Source organism: Monodelphis domestica, chromosome 8 (genome assembly GCF_027887165.1).
Source record: "Monodelphis domestica isolate mMonDom1 chromosome 8, mMonDom1.pri, whole genome shotgun sequence".
Lineage (NCBI taxonomy): Eukaryota > Metazoa > Chordata > Mammalia > Didelphimorphia > Didelphidae > Monodelphis > Monodelphis domestica.
Genome location: NC_077234.1, coordinates 207183189 through 207198345, shown reverse-complemented (window position 1 = coordinate 207198345; position 15157 = coordinate 207183189). Strand labels below are relative to the sequence as shown.

Below are 15157 nucleotides of genomic sequence, written 5' to 3'. Positions count from 1 at the left end.
CTGTCTGTCAGTTACTTTATCTGCAAAATGAAGATAGTTAAAGCACCTACCCTGAGATGTAATGATGATAAAATGAGATATTTGTAAAAGTGCTTTGCAAACCATAAAAATATGCATTTTTATTTTTGTTATTAATAACAATACTGCAGCAAGGACAAATACTTGTATAATACACCCATCTTGGAATGGAAATTAATATATTTACTTTATGTGAAAAAGGCTGCTCAGTTAGCTATGTATTCATCTCACACATTTTTCTGTTTATGAGGATATCATCAGAGGTCTTGTCAAATACCCATATTGAAATAAGAATGTGCCTATAATATTCTATGTGCTATCTGTCAAGTTGGCTGATGAAGAAAAGGAAATAAGGTTAACTTGGCACAACATGTTCTTAGAAATTATGTGTTGTGTGTGTGCCTGCCCCACCCCTAGAGATCACTACAGTTTTAAAACTACACATCTATAAAAATTAATACATCATCTATATAGTTATCTATTATAAAACTGGTCAAAGTATTGCTCTCAAATGGGTAGATTACTATGTAATTTTGAGAATCACCTATTTTTCCTTTTTATAAAAACTTGGACAACATATGCCTGTTTCCAATCACTAGCCATTTTCCATGATTTCTGAAAGACTACTCACAGTGGTTTTGTAATCATAGCTGCCTTTTTTCCCCAGTGAGTAGACTTGAGTATAATTCATTCATGCTTAAAGACTCATATTTATAAACTAAGTCTGAAGTCTTCTTCTTGCCAAGGAACAGCTGGATGTAAGTCTCTGGCCACAAACACAAAAGGATTATACAAAGGTAGAGAAAAATGGAATAAATGTGTGTGTGTGTGTGTGTGTGTGTGTGTGAGAGAGAGAGAGAGAGAGAGAGAGAGAGAGAGAGAGAGAGAGAGAGAGAGAGAGAGAGATGACTTTAAGTGCTTAATGTGTGCCAGAAACCATGCTGTGGTAGGGAAACAAAAGTCAGTAAGAGTCCCTAACCTCAAATAGATTACCATGTTGTAAGTAGTAAAATAACACACAAAAGTGAGCATTACATTGGGTTACAGAACAGAACCATAGGAGACTGGGATGGTTTGGTGGAAGCCTAGGTTTTGGAAAGATAAGGCAAAAAAGCTCAAATAACAGGTCTAAGGGAGACAGAGTTGAAATCTCAATGTGAATATGAGAATAAAAAGTCATTACTTTTTATCTTGTGTGACTAATATGCTTTATCTGAAACAAACTTTTTTTCACTTGGTGTTCATGAATGTATTTTTAAGCAATTTCTTTAAACTACTGATATAAAAGCAATTCCTAAGAGCAATTCCAGGAAATGTGAGTAAAGTATAATAGTATGTACACAAATTTGAGAAAGAAAAGAACAGAGATAAGGCCATGAAGCAATGGCAAGAGTAAACTGAGAGCTTTTTACTTTACTACAGCTTAGTAAGAATCTGAGTGGCTCCTTCATCATATATATCAACAAATGCAATAAAGAGCTAGTGACTACTTTAAGAACTCTAATAGCCATGACTAATATTCAGTGGCTAGAGCTGTTGCCTTCCTGCAGCAGTAGCAGAAAGAGGTTCTAATAGTGGGCACCTAACATATAAAACTGTAAAAAAAACATAAAACAAGTTTAAAAACTCCTAGTTTGGGGGAGTTTACCTATAGGCTAAAAAGGCTTGAATAGCCTTAGTATGTGAGGAGCAATGCCCAGTCTGCATAATAAATGCTTTAAACATTTTTAATTCAAGTCAAGAAGAATTTATTAAACTATTTGTATGTACCCAGCATTATGCTAAATATCAGAAATAAAAAGAAAGGCAAAAATAGCCCCAACTCTCAAAGACTCTGCAATCTAATGTGTGAGACATAATGTAAGTAACAATGAACAAATAAAAGATAAAAAGTTAACTTTTGGAAATCTCAGAAGATACTAAATTTATGCAGGACTAGGAAAAGCTTCTTGAAAATGTTAGGAATCTAGCTGAGATTTTTTTAAAAGCCAGGAATAGGTGAGGAGGGAAAAGATTAAAGGCAAAAGAGAAAGCCAGTGAAAATACAAAAGTGGGAAATGGAACATCTTATGTGAGGAACTGCAAAGTGGCCAGGTCATTGGATCAAAGATTATTTGGTTATGATTCTATGGTTATGAGCAGAGAATGGTGTACAGCCACTACTAATTCTATATTCCAAAGAGATCAAAGATAAGGTAAAAGGATCTACTTGTACAGAATTATTTATAAAACTTCTTTTGTGTTGGCAAAGAACTGGAAACTGAAGGAATGTCCATCAATTGGGGAATGGCTGAACGAGTTTTGGTATATAATAATTGAATATTATTATGCAACAAGAAATAATGAAAGAGAAGATCTCAAAAATATTAGGAAGACATGTAAAGTGATGCAAAGTGAAGTCAGCATAACCAGGAGAACACTGTACACAGTAATAACAATAATATTCGATGATCAACTGTAAATGACTTAACTGTTATCAATAATGCAAAGATCCAGGACAACTACAATAGACTACTAATGGAAAAATCTATTCACTACCAGAGAAGGAACTGACAGAGTCTGAATACAAATCGAAGCATGCCATATTCCACTTTAATCTCCTACATGATTATTCTCAAGTGAAAGCAATATCTTTCTTCTTTCACAATATGATAAACATGGAAATATGCATTGTATGATAACATCCTATACCATATGATAACAACCTATATCACAACATCTGTTGTCTAGAGGAGGGAGGAATGGTGGAAAGGAGGGAGAAAACTTGGATAACAAAATGCCAGAAATAACTGATAAAAATTGTATAAACATGTTTTCTGGAAAAAAAATAAAAATTAGAGGAAAATGGTATATAGATAAAGCATGCTAGTGCAACTAATTTCATTTAATTCAACAGAGAAGGTAAGATATTATTCCCTAGTGGGTGAGGGTAACAGAACTCATGATTCTAATTGGATAATGAACTATCATACCCACAACCTTTATACTGGCAGATACCTTAGGTATACTTGATATTGATTACTTTGATTATTTAATTTAGTAGGAGTTAGTCTTGGCTAGAATTAGGCCTGATTGCCAAGTTACTAAATCAAAGTGAATATTTGCTATAGGATTTAGTTACTCATATAGTCAATAATAAGCTAATCATTTAGATAAAGGGAAAATATGATTTAGAAATAGTTAATAAATTAGAAGTAATAAGTCTAAAATCCGCTTCTCTGATACCTGGAAACTCCCCTTCACTCCCTACACCCAAAAAACCACTATTCTCTATAAAGATAATGAAAAAATCATTGCTACACCAAACTCTAAGTTCCATTTTTCAGAAGATTATCAAAACTTACTTTTAAAATCAAGTAACAGTATGATAGACACAAGCTCTAATTCAATAAAATATTAGAATCACCAGTAATCCCACTTAAAGACACTCCCTAATCTTCCCTCATTATGCCCAGGAATGAAATGCTACAAGTCACTTACAAATGTAACAAATGTTTCAAATTTCACCATTCATGTAAAATGGAAAGAACATTCCTCGTTCCTATGTTCTGTTGCTCTTTTGATGCAAACCTCCAACCTCATTTCTCTTTTTGTACTATAAAACCTGCTCTGTGACTAATCTCAAAGTCAGATAACCATTGAACTCTTATAACAGATGACATTAGACAAAATAAAAAATGCTTAGAAGCTTGTTTTCCCAGGCTTTTCCTTTCTAGGTAAAGAAATTATTTTTTTAATTAACTAGAGTAATGTTACCATCAACAAAGGTGCCAGACCTAAAAAACAGAGGTACACTGTTCCCTGAAAAATATTTTGTTCTTTTCTGGGTAGAATCTAGAGTTTCAGGTTCTATGGAACTACTTCAAAAACTGAGAGTCAGGAACTTGACCAACAATGCCACCTGGTTGTAAAAATAACCATTTAAGAAGGTAGAAGAACCCTTGGAATTATTCATGATTTGAAGAAAGAATTCAGTGATATCCTGTTATAAAGTAGACCTTTAATTTATTATGAATATGACATGGGCATTTCCCTCATAGGTTCCTATCACTCTCACTTCATCAGTTTTGTTTTTTGTTTTGGGGTTTGTTTGTTTGTTTTGGTGAGAAATATATCCAGAATAGTATTTTGGCTGCTATCATGACCAAGCTTTGGGGTTTTCTGATATTGTAAAGCAGTAATATCGTGGGGAACCAAAGGATAGCAACTCAATTTTAAATAAAAGCAGGTTTACGAATGTAAAAGATACTTATTATTTGTGTAACATCAAAATATAAGATGGAACTTCCAGAACTCATGAAACAGAAAGCAGAGTCATTTTCCTTTCAAACACAGAAGATCAGCGGGTAAAAAAGAAGGCTGCAAAATAAACTTTGTAAACCAATTACTCAAAGAGTTCTCACCTGACCTTTTCTTTTCCCCAAAATGATTTCCAAATATAATCTGAAAGTCTCTCCCAAAATATTCTTGACAAATTTCATAACCTCATTGTGTTCTTTCACCTTGTGATTTATTGTAGTAAAAAATGTCAGGAAATCTAACATCCATCTTAGAGTCAACCTTTACTCTTTAAAAAAACCTTATCTTCTGTCTTGGAAATGATGCTAAGTATCAGTTTCTAAGGCAGAAGAGTGATAAGAGCTAGGTAACTGGGGTTAAGCAACTTCATAGAGTCACAAAACTAGGAAATGTCTAAGACTAGATTTGAACCTAGGACCTCTCATCTCTAGCCTTGCTCTCTATCCATTACAACCTCACTCTACATAACCAAGCAGTTGCTAAATCTTGTTTAGACTGTCTCCATAGTGTCACAACTCTCATTTTACCTTCTATTCACCTAACTAGTTCAGAAAAGTCCTCATAGCTCTGATTTAAACTATTGCAATATTCTATTTTTTATAATAGTCAAAACAAACTTTGTCACAGAATCTTATTTGTTCTCTTTGCCCAAGGTCTCTCCACTTTCTAATCCATCCTCTACACAGTAAAGTGATTTTGGAAAAACATAGATCTGACCATGTCACTTTATTTGTCAATAAACTCCAGTAGTTCCATATGACCTAAAGGATCAAAAACAAATTGTTCTAACTTAAAATCTTTTGGATGTGGCTTTCACCTACCTTTCCAGATTAAACACTACCACTTTTTATACTTCAAACAAACTGGCATTCTTCCTATTCCTCAAACATATCTATATCACATCTCCTTTTATTTCATAGGCACATACCATGCCTGAAATGCACTCTCTCCTCAATTCTTCTAATTCCTTTAACTCTTCAGCTCACATGATGTCCCCACAAGTTGTTTCTTGATTCTCAAGCTGTTAAAATAGCTACAAAACCACCTCAATTTATTACATGTTACAGTTTCATACAATGCAAGGTCCTTGTAGGTAGATGTCATATCCCTATAGGGACTATATCCCCAGTTCTTATAAGACACAGTGCCTGGAACATAGTAGTGTTTAGTAAATAACTGGATTTTTCCACATTACATACCGATACAATTTTCAATAATGATTGTGAGACATTTTGGAGTTCCATGTTCTTTTCTTCCTTTCCCCTTCCCCAAGATGGCAGATAATATCATACATGTTGTACATGTGTTATTATACAATACATATTCCAATGTCCATCATGTTGTGAAAGAAGACACATATTGCTTACACTAGAGAAAAATTCGTGAAGGAAATAAAGTGAAGAATGGCATGATTCCAGTCTATATTCAGACTTCTTCAGTTTCTTCTATAGCAGCAGGTAGACTTTTTTGAAACAAGTCCCTTGGAGTTGTCCTGGATCCTTGCAGTTCTGATATTAAGTCTTTCACAGTGTATCATCATACTTTATTGATATTATTGCGTTCATTCTCCTAGTTCTGCTCACTTCACTTGCTTCTCTTCATAGAAGTCTTTCCAAGTTGTTGGGGTTTGGGGGGGTGGGAGTTGTGATCATATACCACAACTTCTTCAGCCCCATAAATAACTGACTTTTAAGAACCTAATTATTTGACATCTGGTAATCTTTTAGTATTCTTTTTATTTTATGTTATCATAGTGTGACTTTTTAAAAATACAACTTTATCTGACTTGATAATTCTCTCTCTCTCTCTCTCTCTCTCTCTCTTTCTCTTTCTCTCTCTTTCTCTCTCTCTCTCTCACACACACACACACACACTTTTAGTTAGTGAAGCAAACACTCATCATAAGTATTTACTAAATGGTCAAGTAATCCATGTGAGAGGACACCCTATAAAAAGCAGTATGCATATTTGAGTCTTTTCAGAATCTAAATTCAGTCATACAAAGGAAAGGAAAGTTCACTTTCCAGCAAACACTTGGAAAAAAATAATTTCTCTCTAAAACTATATTTGCCCAAGGAGCCTGTTTTTTCAAAGATAGCTCTTTAAATGGCTGTCAACAGATTTCTCTCACTCACTAAAAGGTTCCTCCCTGGCCTAAAAAGGTCTGCAATTTGTTTTCTTACTCCCAGATAAAGGTTTACCTATGAGAAGTGTTTAACTTCATTTCCTGCCACATTACTCTTAAAAGGCAATATGACAAACTAATAATTCTGGACTGAGAATTACTCATATTAGAGTTCAAATTCAATCTGAACTTTTACTAATATCATTACTATTATACTTATTTAATTTCTTTTAACCTTATATTGTAAAATTCATCTGTTACCTATTTCTCAGAGTTGTTGTTAGGTTTATATGAGATAGAATGTACATAGAGCACCTTGCAAATTTTATACTACTATATAAATATCAGTTCCATCCATAGACCTGATGAATTCTACCTTAGGCAAAACTATAAGATTTCATTTAATTTAACAACTATGAATGGAAGTGAGGAACTATTCTATGCAAAACACTAGGGAAACAAAGGCAAAAACAAAAACAATGTTTGACCTCAAGGAGTCTACATAGAGTATGACTTGTAACTATATGTTCATTTGAAATACTTTGAGAATGGAAAGAATATTCACAATTTAGGGAACTGAGAAAGCCTTAACAATGGATGTGTAAAAATTCTAATTTGCATAATTAAGAATGGACTGTATTCAAGAAATGGAACATGCCTCAAACAAAGGCATATAAGCAGAATATGGAATGTCAAGACATGAGAATAGCAAGAAGGCCTAGAGGACTTTCAAAATTTGAAGTGGTTGGAAATCAATTTGGAAAATCATAGGAATAACCAGAAGCCAGATTGTGAAAAGTTTTTAATGCATAGGCGAGAAATCTTCATTTCATACTATCTGCAATATATAGCAATGGGTACTTTATGACAAAAGAGTTCGACACAGTGAACAAGGACGCATTGTGGGTGATCCTTAGCAAGCTGGGTTGCCCAGCAAAATTCATCAAACTGATCTAGGTCTTTCATGTCGACATGACAGGGGAAGTCCTATCTGGTGGAGAGACTTCCAACCGCTTCAACATCTCCAATGGCGTGAAACAAGGCTGTGTCCTCGCTCTGGTACTATTCAACCTATCCTTCACCCAAGTATTACGACATGCTGTGATGGATCTAGACCTGGGCGTCTACATCAAATACCGACTGGAGGGCTCACTATCTGACCTTCGCCTCCTGACTGCAAAAACAAAGACAACAGAGAGACTCATCCTGGAAGCTCTCTTTGCAGATGACTGTGCTCTCATGGCCCACCAAGAAAATCGTCTCCAAACTATTGTGGACAGGTTCTCCACCGCAACAAAACTGTTTGGCCTGACTATCAACCTCAGCAAAACAGAGGTACTGTTCCAACCTGCACCAGGGAGGCCAACGAACCAGCCGTGCATTACAGTCGATGGCACGCAGCTTTCTAACGTCAGCACTTTCAAGTATCTGGGCAGCACCATCGCCAACGACCGGTCCCTAGACCACGAGATTAATGCCAGGATCCAAAAGGCCAGCCAGGCACTCGGGAGGGTGCGCTGCAAAGTCCTCCAACACAGAGGTGTAAGCACTGCGACGAAGCTCAAAGTGTACAGCGCAGTGGTCCTCAGCTCGCTCCTGTACTGTTGCGAGACATGGACACTGTACCGGAAGCACATGAAACAGCTGGAGCAATTCCACCAACGCTCCCTCCGGTCAATGATGAGGATCCGATGGCAGGACCGAATCACCAACCAGGACGTCCTCGACAGAGCCAACTCCACCAGCATCGAAGTCCTGGTCCTCAAAACCCAGCTACGATAGTCTGGACACGTCATCCACATGGACCCACAGCGAATACCAAGACAGGTATTCTAGGGTGAACTGTCAGCTGGACTCAGGAAACAAGGCAGACCAAAGAAAAGATTCAAGGATCAGCTAAAGTCCAACTTGAAGTGGGCTGGCATTACACTAAAGCAACTAGAACTCGCTGCCTCTGACAGAAGCAGTTGGTGAACCCACATTCACCATGCCGCCACCACCTTTGAAGATGAGCGACGTCGACGTCTTGCCGCTGCGGGTGAACGCCGACACCAGGCCACAGCGACACCTCCCGTAACAACTGGCGTCCCATGCCCCATGTGCCACAAACTCTGCGCCTCAGCCTTTGGACTTCAAAGCCACATGAGGGTACACCAGAGATGAAACTGCACAAAGACAATCGTCATTCTCGGTCACCAAGAGACTACCGCTACTTTATGAATATGGGAGTAACATGGTGAGCACTATGCTTTAGCTGGATTATTTTGATGGTCATGGAGAAAGTTTTATTGGGAAGGGAAGAGAATGAAATGTCTATATAAGGGGATACTGTATAGTACAGGAAAATTGAATGTTAAGGACCTGAGTGATGACAATGGATATATCAATAAGGAGGTAGGTAATATGGAATGAGAAGCATAATACAAGTATCCTTTCACATTGTGACTTTCTCCATCCCAATTTCAATACAACATGGGTTTATAGAAGAAATTAAATGGGAAATTTAATGGAGGTTTATAGAAGTTGCAGATGACACACAAAGCCCAGCAGAAGACACAGAAAAACCTTAGAAACTCAAAAGTGCATAAAGATATGTGTAAAGTATTATGTAATGTCACTATATTTTATCTTTTACTGTCATAAATATACACAGTTCAAATAAGTAAAAAGTTAGTTTGTGAAAAGAATGGAAAGCCAGCAGATGAAGCACAAATGCCAGAAGTGAAGAGATAGCTTAAAAAGTTAGTAACTCATAAAATGCAGAAAGGTATGTACTGTTATGTCTAATATTACCTGTATAGTATATATTTTTCTGTTTGATAACATAAATGAACTACACAATTTCTCTTAAAATTAAATTTGTAATAAGAGACTTCAGTTCTGTGAACTGGTTTGGGGGCCTCAAGCATGTTTATGGCCATTTCTCTTTGCATCTTGAGTTTCTTATATCTTGTATTGTTTAAATGCCATAAATTCTATTAAAATCATTGGTCCCAAGCAAGTGTGGCTTGGGAAGCGCTCTCGGGAAACAGAGAAAAGTAATGAATTTGAAGGGAAAAACAGAACTGTTGCATGTGCTTCCTTCAGGCAAACTGGCTGCTGTGGTTGGTGCTATTACAGTATTAATGAGTGAACTGTAAGGCATATCAAGAAAAAAGAAAAGGAAATCCATGAAGCTGTTGCTGCAGTTATACCAACAACTTTAAAATATTTGCATAAACCATGATATCTGTATCTCTCTTGAGGAGAAAGTGCAACATTCTTTTGGGTGCAGGATTATTATGGTAGACATTAAAGTCTTTGCATAATCCCCTAAAGGAAAATGAAGGTATTTACCCCTACAGATTTTCAGACCAGCAAAGGCTGGTTTAAATTTTTTAAGAAAATGTTTAGGCTACTCAGTGTAAAAGTAATGAAGGAGGTAGGGTCTGCCCATCAAAAGGCAGCTAGGGAGTTTCCTGAAATTCTGAAGAAACTGATTAAAAGAAAAGGCTACAAAATAGAACAGATTTTCAATGCTGACAAAACAGCCCCATAATGGAAAAAAATACCTCAGAGGACATATCTCAGCCAAGAGAAGCAAACCCCAAGTTTTAAAGCCGCAAGGGAAAGGGTAACTGTGCCCTTGTGTGCCAGTGCCATAGAGTTCATACCAAAGAGAGAAGAGCCCTGATACATAAAGCTGTTAATCCTTGAGCTTTGAAAGGAAAGGCCAATTACCAGCTGCCTGTCTTCTGGATGCTCATTAAGAAAACATAGATTACCAAAGCACTTTTCCTTTCCTGTTTCCATCAGTGTATTGTGCTGGACATTAGAAAATACCTTGCCAGCAAGGTATTACCCTTTAAGGTGTTATTTCTTCTGGATGATACCCCAGGCCACCCAGAACCCCTCAAATTCCATGATGAAGGAACTGAAGTCATCTACATGCCACCTAACACTATGTCTCTCATTGAGCCTCTTGACCAGGTGGTAATACAACTATTAACACAGACATTAAACAGGCTCCACCACACATGCTACTCAATGGAGAGCATCATAAAGACTTTCAAAGAATACTCTAACAAAGACAAAGAATTTTATATGGATTTTCCAGATCACAGAGGTACTGAACTCCTAAAGCCTGTGATATGGAAAGGGAGTCTATAATTATCAACTAATTAGATATAGAGTTCAAAAAAGAGGGAAAAATTCAAGGAGTATATTCAAGTTGTATTTTGGATGACTGGTCGAATAGCAGAAGCCTTTAAGATTAGCCCTGTTAGGGGCTATGTGGATTCAATGGCAGCTATTGCCAGATAGTTTTCTTTATATTAATTCCTTCTAAACATCAACTATTCTTCCTGTTTCCCAGACCACACAAATTGAAAATCATATGAAATTATTTTCTGATCAGTGAAATGTTTCTATCTCTCAGATTATTTGATAAAACAAATGACTAAAAGACCTTGATCCCAATATATGATGACACCTCCTCCAGATCAGCTACCCACTCTTTATCCTGTTCTTTCAGAAAAAAAGAGTTTGCATCATAAATCTCTTCTTTTATGAATTGATTCATCTTTTTGCTTTCACTGAGATCTGGCTCCCTCCCAAAGACACTACCTTCCTCCACCACCCTTTCCAAAACTGACTACAGTTTCTTCTTCCTTCAAAGAGTGCAGTGTCTGGCTCCCACAATTTCTTCCTAAACTCCTTCTTTCACACTGTAGGACTTCAGTTTACATAATGATATTATCCTCAAATATATCACAGCTACTCAAATTTTTCATTTTCAATCACTGTCTACCATCTCCACTTTTACATTTATCTTCTCTTCATGTACTTATAGCTTCACTATTTGCTAAAAACATTAAGATGTCTCCATTATCCTGAAAAACCTCAATTAATCCACCATTCCCTACTTATTATTATCTTATATCACTACATATTTGTACCAAGTGCTATCCAAAGTTTTAAAGGAAAACTTAAATGAATTATAAGTAGAAATAGAAAGCAAAACTATAATACTGAGATATCTCAATCATCCCATCTATCGAACTAAATAAATCTTACCAAAAAATAAATGAGTCAAGGAGATGAGTAGAATCTTTGATAATATGATAAGATATGTTTAAAGAACTGAATAGAAATAAAACTATGCCATACGAAACAATACATAGGTTGATGTTAGAGGAAAAACATGGAAAGACTTGCATGAAACATGAAGAACAAAGCAAGCAGAAAAAAGGGAACATTGTATACAGCAACAGCTATAATATTTTGAGAATAACTATGAGTATTTACCTCCAAAGAAAGAAATGATGAATAGATGTATACATGCTATAGTTTCTCATCTATAGAGATATGGATACATATATTATCTATTGTGGGTTGGGTAGGGAGGGAGAAAGATAGATCATAACTTAAAATGCAACAAAAATCAAATTAAGTTTAAAAACAAACAAGTTAATATTCCTAAGGCATTTTATAATAATGTGGCAGTAAGTGGTTTTTAGGAGCTTTTTTTTTCAAAGACACCAGAGAAACAAAGAACTGATGGCATATGGCACAAGTTTAAAATTCCATAGTTTTACATTTAAGGCATGCCCTTTAGCAGAGCTTACATTGCTTCCCTTTTTATTTTTGGCATCAAAGCTGTCAGAATGTTTATCCACACCTATTTTTCTAAAGAAGAAATGCCACATTTCATCTTGAAATGGGAAATGAAGATTCAGTGTTTCCACATTCAAGTTACCCCTACTCCATTCTACTCTCCTCTCTGTGAACTGTTAACTCGATGAAAGGCATATCTCAAAATATAGGACCATAGGATTATAGATGCAATGCTAGAAAAGACCTAATATGTCATGTAATCCAATTCCCATCATTTTACTTACATACCATATGTTCTAAGAATAAGAAGTAAGATTTGAAACTAAGTCCTATGACTCCAAATCTAGCACTCTTCATTGAAACACAATGAGGAAATTAAACATCCTTACTCATTTAAATATTTCATAAATAGCTCTGTGCACCGATGAAATAATAGGTTTTGTCCAACATAGGGAGAAATAAACATTCTAGTCGGTTTTAGAAACTACTATAAACCATGACTGAAACAATTGCAACTGTCTAAAATGCCCTCTGCCATAGGCTTACACACCAGAAACGTAATATAGGAAAAAACAGGATATGAGACTCAATCAGTCAACACTATTAAGACATACCTCTGAACTACCTTACACGGCCATTTTATATCTTTTAAATAATGATTAAGTACATTTAGGTGGGCATCCATAAAACAGGAGACTTGAAAACCCAAGTATATACATGTACACATAGGCATATGCATGAAGTACACATGTACAGGTTAAAAACATATGAATACATCAGTGCTATCGGGGAAATAAATATTCTTCCATAAAACTCTAATTTTTCTATTGAGTCAAACTTGGCACACTTGGAAACTTTAAGGCTTAAAACGTTCTTTTCATTTCTAAATTTCTGCCCTGAAAGACTAACCTATCTATTGATAAAATCATTTGACAAATAGTCTAGGACTCTTCCACAGTCAATATCTATTTTATCCCTTTTTAGTGTATCTGATGGAATTTCCAGTGCCCTTCCTAGCTGTCTCCTATATAGGTGCTTAAAAAATGAAAGCAAGATCTCAAATATGAAGAAAGATAAACATTGACCAAGAAGATAACAAGAAAAGTTTATTGTCCAAAGATGATTCAATGGAAATAGACAAATATTTGCCAAAACAAAACTTCTGCATAGTCTTTTGATTTGCCAACATCAGCTAGAGGAAAATTAACTGTTTGTTAGTAGAGTTAAATAATCTGCATGTTTAGCATAAGCTGGGGAAGTGACTATATGTGAACATCTCACCATATGTCCATTAGACTTTTAGCCTAGCAGTTATTACATGTCCTGGTGTTTGAATGAGTGTCAAAAAGACTTCAGGATCAATCCTTCATGAGAACAGAGAAACATTTCAATTTTAGGAAGACCTTGCATATTTGGAGAGTTAGTCCAATCAATCATTAAGTACTTCCTAAGTACCTACTATATGCCAGGTACTATGAGGATAGAAAAAAAGAGGCAAATGAATGTAATTAACTAATGTTTTTTTAATTTAATTGAAGAATTAAAAGAAATCATTCCCATTACAGATCTTACTAAAAACTGAAATGCTTCTGTTCAAATTCTGGGCTGTGTTTGTGGAACCCAATTGTTAATTAATGTCATAAACAACTTGGAGAATAATCAAAGACTTATTCAAATTTTGAATTTTGATCTCCAGGTTTTTTGATTCTATTTCACAGGAACAAGGCTCCCCTAGCTCCCTCTTTCACTCCTCTCCATATTTTTAGTTACTAAAGGCATGCACCTATTCTCCTAATCCCTGCTTTTCCTCCTAAAAATATCTTTCTCCATCAAATTACTACACTTTGTAATACAGATACGTATCCAGCCATTGGCCAAAAGTGCTAGGTTTGTGGATTGTTAGATTTAGAGCTCAAGAGGATCTTAGAAGCCGTCAAATTCAAATCTTTTCTTTTACATATGTCAAACTGAGGCCTAGAGAGGTTAAATGATTTCAGTCAAGGCCCAGAAATGTTAAATTTTTCTATCCTAAAAGGTTAACCTTGAAGGGAAATGGCAAGAGACGGAATTCTGTTTGTTTCAAGCTTCAATTTAATTAGAGTTTCATTAGTTAACATTTATTTTTACAGACTTTTAGATGTTCTTACATTTTTTTTTCTCATAGCACTCTCAATTAGGACATAGATTCCTAATATTCCACTAAGGATTAAGAGATATAAAAGTCTTTCTTTTTTATAGAGACATTCTTGGTAATTCTTTCTAAATAAAGAGATCATTTAAGCTGCCTAAGCTTCCAATATTAAAGTCCTTAATTATTTAACAAATAAATTAGAAAATGGTCATTCACTTTACAAAATACTTTAAAATATATTTTCCTTTAAATTTTTCAAGTAAATAAAATCCATTTCAACATAGTTTTTAAAGGAATATACCTATTAGTTCCTCATCCATAAAATGAGCTGGAGACGGAAATGACAAACTATTCAAATATCCTGTGCAAGAATATCCCAAAAATGGGATCACAGAGTTGTACATAACTGAAATGACTAAATAACAACAACCTGAGTTGTTTAGTGGGTTTTACCCACAGTTCATGTTTGTTGTTTCAATGCAAATATGTATCAGTGGGAATCAGGAAGAAAAACCAAAACCGTACTGTGGAAATTCATGTCCCTTTACATATAAAAGAGGCTTACTGAAGGAAGTAGTTGGTTGCTACATCTGAGAAAGGGAACTTATCAGAGCTGAGCATATGTCATTACAGTTGAATGACATGGCAAATACATTTAAAAATCAGTATGTGGACAATTTCCATTCCTTAAATCCACTATGTTTCTTTTTTAAAAACTGAAAAGTGAACATAAGGAAGATAAGGTTCACATGACTCCAAGTCAACCACTGTATACGCAAATACAATTATCTTTTTCAGCAGAATATATCCGTAACCATATTCAAGTAGAGACCAAAATCAGAAGTGTAGAAACATGAAATTAGATATCCACATTCACATTAAATTCCCTTAAATACACATTTCCTTAAGTGCAAAAGAGGTTAAAGCACAAATGATTTTACTTTCTGACAACCCTTTCTAAGCAATAGAGATTGATTGTTAGTACTCAT

The 15157-nt window shown here is 35.4% G+C and overlaps 1 protein-coding gene across 2 annotated transcripts in view; it reads right to left on the bottom strand.

The window, feature by feature from the left end:
* GABRG3 (gamma-aminobutyric acid type A receptor subunit gamma3) overlaps nt 1-15157 on the bottom strand; it is a 926944-nt gene that overhangs the window by 857417 nt on the left and 54370 nt on the right. The gene's annotated exons all lie outside the window — the stretch shown is intronic.